The following is a 4,103-nucleotide window of genomic DNA, read 5'->3' as shown; positions in this document are numbered from 1 at the left end:
TTAAAGTATAGACAGATCCACATCAGCTTTGAATGAACACGTGCATGGTCAGCCTTCCCGTTAGGAAACAGTGGCTCTGGACAGGGGTCTGTAAGTTTTCAGGGCTCATTAGGCAGTGAGCAGGTGAGACTCAAAGCTATATGACTGCTGTGCCATGAAAACTCAAAAAGGAGAGTTTTTGTATTTCTGAGCCTGATGAAAGGTAGATGAGAAGGAAAAGGGCAGTCTCATAATAAAATAATATGTAAAGACTAACCAAATAACCCACTTTAGGTTTACTCACTGGCAGGCAGCAATATACCATATTTAAAGAGGGAAGGATTTGCCTAAATGGTTCTATGTAAACCATCTACCTGCTCAGTGAAACAGGATGCACCTGTTTAGCAGTGTCTTATTACTAGAACAATAGACATTGGATTGGATTGATAAATTTTATTTCCTTTTTGGAGAAAGAAAATTGTAGGTGGTATCAAATCACCTTTTCTCTTGCCCCAACAAATTTTGTAGAAAAAATAGGAATTATGTCTTGAATTTGAGAAACCAGTTATTTGACCTACATTTTTTTGAACGCATTCTTCTGAAATATTAGGGGCATAGATTTTTCTCTTTCATACTCTGCAGCCCCCTTCCCCAATGCTCCTCAGCAATGTACCCACCCATGATACCAAATTAGTGGAGGTATCATGAAAAAGAAACATAAAATTCACTTGAAAAAGAATACCTACAAGACATTCCTAGAATTTCCAGTATAAATCATTTTTTGCCAGCAGAGCTAATTGTTCTCAAATATTTGATAACAAGGGTGGCATACATAGTTTATTCCAAAATCTCAACTGTGTGACAGGTGCAAAGAGTATGGAATTGGGCTCCACAAACTGTTGCTGTCTGGTAACTCCAGCTTTAATGTAAATTTTATATTTTTCTCTACAATTCCAGCCACCACCACCACCTCCACCCACCATTTTCCCCAGGGGATGCAATAAGAAGGAAAAAGTACCTGACAAGATATGATGGAAAGCAAAGTAAGGCTGCACCGAAGAGGATAATAGCAGGTGGCAAATACTGAAAGTACTGAGAGACAGTAGAAAAGAGCAGGGTACCTATGAGAAATAAAAGAGTATTTGGAAGAGGAGACCCAAAAGACTTCAGGAAATTCAGCGATAGCTGGATAACCTACTTAAAAGGGGTAGGAACTGGGTGAAAGAGAAGCCGTAGGAAAGGGGAGGATGGAGTGTGTAGTGGAGGAGGAAAAGATACGAAGGAGGAGGAAAAAAGTACAGGGAAATGAGATGGAAGGACACAAAGTGAATGTAGGAAATAAATGGAAGAGACACGACGGAAAAAGGAGAAAAGACGATGTGAGAAGGGAGGAATGAAAATAAACAAGTGAAATAGGAATTAAGTTTGGATTTGTTCTGCCATGACTGTAGAAGCCTGTCATCAACTATTGATGTTCTGTTCTAATGAAAAGGAAAATGATGTGGATAATCCAAAATAATGGATTGTTTGCAAACCATTAATGTGTTTTGACTTATACGTTTTTGTAATTACCTTGAACCCTGTGTTTGTCTTTTATAAGTACCTCGAACTGTGTGGTTTAAATTTTTAAAAATAAAACAGAGAAGCCACAAGGTTCATACTTGATTCAGTAGAGCCAGTTCTCCATCCCTACTTTAGTTCCTTCCTGCATCCTCCTTCGGGCTGGAAGGGATCAGTATCTGCAGACGCCTTCGTCTAAAGTCAGGCCGTGTGCCCCACCCTCCCAGTCTCCCTGCCCACCAGAAAGCCCTGATCTCAGCTTACTGCTTGGTCCTGAGTATCAGTAGTGAACCCCAACCCTCTTTTCTCCTAATTCCTTCTGGACTGCGGTATCCTAGAGTGAGAACAGAGATGTTGAAAGTGACACAAAAATTTCAAGGGCTCATGTTCAAGGGCTTTCCAGATGGACTTGAGAGTTCGTCTAGAGAGCCCTTGAACATAAACCCATCAAGAAAAGCACTCATTTACTTCAGAAAGGGCACAGAAAACCAGTAATTCAACTGCGCTTTCGAAGACCTTGAAAGAGCTGGGGGTGGCTTCGGTATGGAGGATACGTGTGTGAGCATCCGTGCCTGTGTTAGTGGCCATACAGCTCAGAACCAAGCTTCTGTGTGCCACAGTCTGTGGTTCCTAAATGTCATGGGGCAGGGAGAGTACATGTCCAAAGTCGTGTGAGAAACCACACGCACTAAAACAAAAATACCATGGAGTCTTCTAGTCGGCAAGATGCAATCTAAAATGTGTGACTGTCACATGTATCAGATTTTCCTCTCTGTTCCTGATTAGGGTTAACCTAGGGAGGATGGATGGGGTCCATCTTCAGTAATAACCTACATTTTATAGAAAATTTGAAACTATTATTCTTTTCGTTTGCTGCTGCTTTTATAAACCTATCGTAGGACACAGGGTTAGATGGACGTTCCAGGTCATCTAGGGCAGGCTTCCGCCCCGTGCCAGCATTCCGTACATGGCATCCCACAGTGACAGCCATCCACCTCTGCATGGACCCTTCCTAGGATGGGGACCTCACTGTTTCACAGGCATCCCTTGCCATTTTAAAACAACAATTTTCAGAAAATTCTTTAAACTCTTAGATACGTGACACTAAAGCAAAGCCTCACACCACTTCCACAGTGGTGAGAGCAAATAGTTGATCCTTTTCCTGGTTTATTCCCCCTGTGTTTTTTTTCTTCGCCAGCTCTGATTATGGCCCGGATATTGCTTATAACAAGAGCTCAACCTCAACCAGTCTTTCTGCTTTTACCTCGTGCTCTGGTGGTATCTCGATTACCGGACTCATTTAGAATCTAAGTAAAAATGAGAAATCCTCCATTTGTAGATACATAAAGTTTGGCAATCAATAGGAAAAGGGGAGGCAATTTAGCAAAGGCCAGTGATAATTCCAAGAAGCAGTGTCTTTCTGGAACATTCTATGGTGACCCTGCCACTGGAGTTATCTGCTTATCTGTCTAGTTTTAGAGTTTCCAGAAAAGACTGGCTGCCTTCAAAATACTTCCTGGCTTTTCCTTTTGTGCCTGGATTTCTATCATTAGCAGTTTACTCCTTGAGCATGGATTTTTGTAAAAAAAAAAAAGCAAAAAAACACATAGACCAGGGAGACAGTTCATTAAGCTCTTGCTGGTCATTTCACTAGAGCATTAATCATTTTTAGATCCCTTCCTGGAAGCTTGTTTTAATGGGTGGTGGTGGTGAGAGGAAGCAGGGATGTGCCAATTACTAGGGCACAGCCTTCTCGGGGAACAAGGGAGCCATTAGGAGGAAAGAAGAAGAGGTGACATTTCTGAGTGTCTGCTGAAGGACCAGCACGTTCTCAGGTATAATGTTTGCAACAATGCCTGTGAGTCGGGATCCACTTTTCACGGCCGAGGAAATAAAGGCAGGAGACTAAGTGACCTGCCTGGGTCATAGCTCGTCAGGGACAGGGCTGGGATTCATACCAGAGCTGTGTCATCCAAAGCCTGTGCTCATTCCACTATTCTGTGATACCTCATGCCATCCTCAAAGGAAAAAGTGCAGAGAAGTAGGAAGCTGAGATGGAATTGCCTACTTCAGAATTTTGCATAAGGCTGACCCTTTCTGAAAGCATCACTTTCAAGTCATCTGCAAGTGGAAATAAAAATGTCCTCATGCTAACACATTTTAAGCCTTGGCTTTATTCTTCCTAAGATTTATATAACACTGTAAAATATTTTACGTGTAATTAGGTATTTGTTTATAAGGAGCCTTCCTCCACTTGTTGAGAATACTTTTTATTCTTTTCTTGCTCATTATCATAGATAGTCCCTGATTTGGGAGAAATGGACCGTGTTCATGCTGTTCACGTGAGCCTTGCACAAATCTTGCATTATGACCAGAAGGCTGGTGAAGATCCGCACCGAGGTCCCTCCCACCTCTGAGTCCTTGCATGATTTTGGCTGCAGGCTGTTACACTAGATCATAGTAAGCAGACTGCCGATTTTCCACACAGTTTCCCTTAGGGAATGAGATGGGGGTAATTCTTCGGCACCCCTCTAAACTAGTCACAACAACCAGTGCAGCAAAAC

At 42.1% G+C, this 4,103-nt stretch overlaps 1 long non-coding RNA gene across 1 annotated transcript in view; it reads right to left on the bottom strand.

The window, feature by feature from the left end:
* Positions 1-3,592: 3,592 nt before the first annotated feature.
* LOC103609369 overlaps positions 3,593-4,103 on the bottom strand; it is a 2,044-nt gene continuing 1,533 nt past the window's right edge. The window contains exon 3 of the long non-coding RNA XR_552134.1: positions 3,593-4,032. This is a non-coding gene — a long non-coding RNA (uncharacterized LOC103609369). The remainder of the gene's footprint in view (positions 4,033-4,103) is intronic.

The sequence above is a fragment of the Galeopterus variegatus genome, unplaced genomic scaffold, assembly GCF_000696425.1.
Source record: "Galeopterus variegatus unplaced genomic scaffold, G_variegatus-3.0.2 Scaffold9532, whole genome shotgun sequence".
Lineage (NCBI taxonomy): Eukaryota > Metazoa > Chordata > Mammalia > Dermoptera > Cynocephalidae > Galeopterus > Galeopterus variegatus.
Note: the sequence above shows the minus strand (reverse complement) of the source record. Positions and strands in the feature narration are given on the sequence as shown.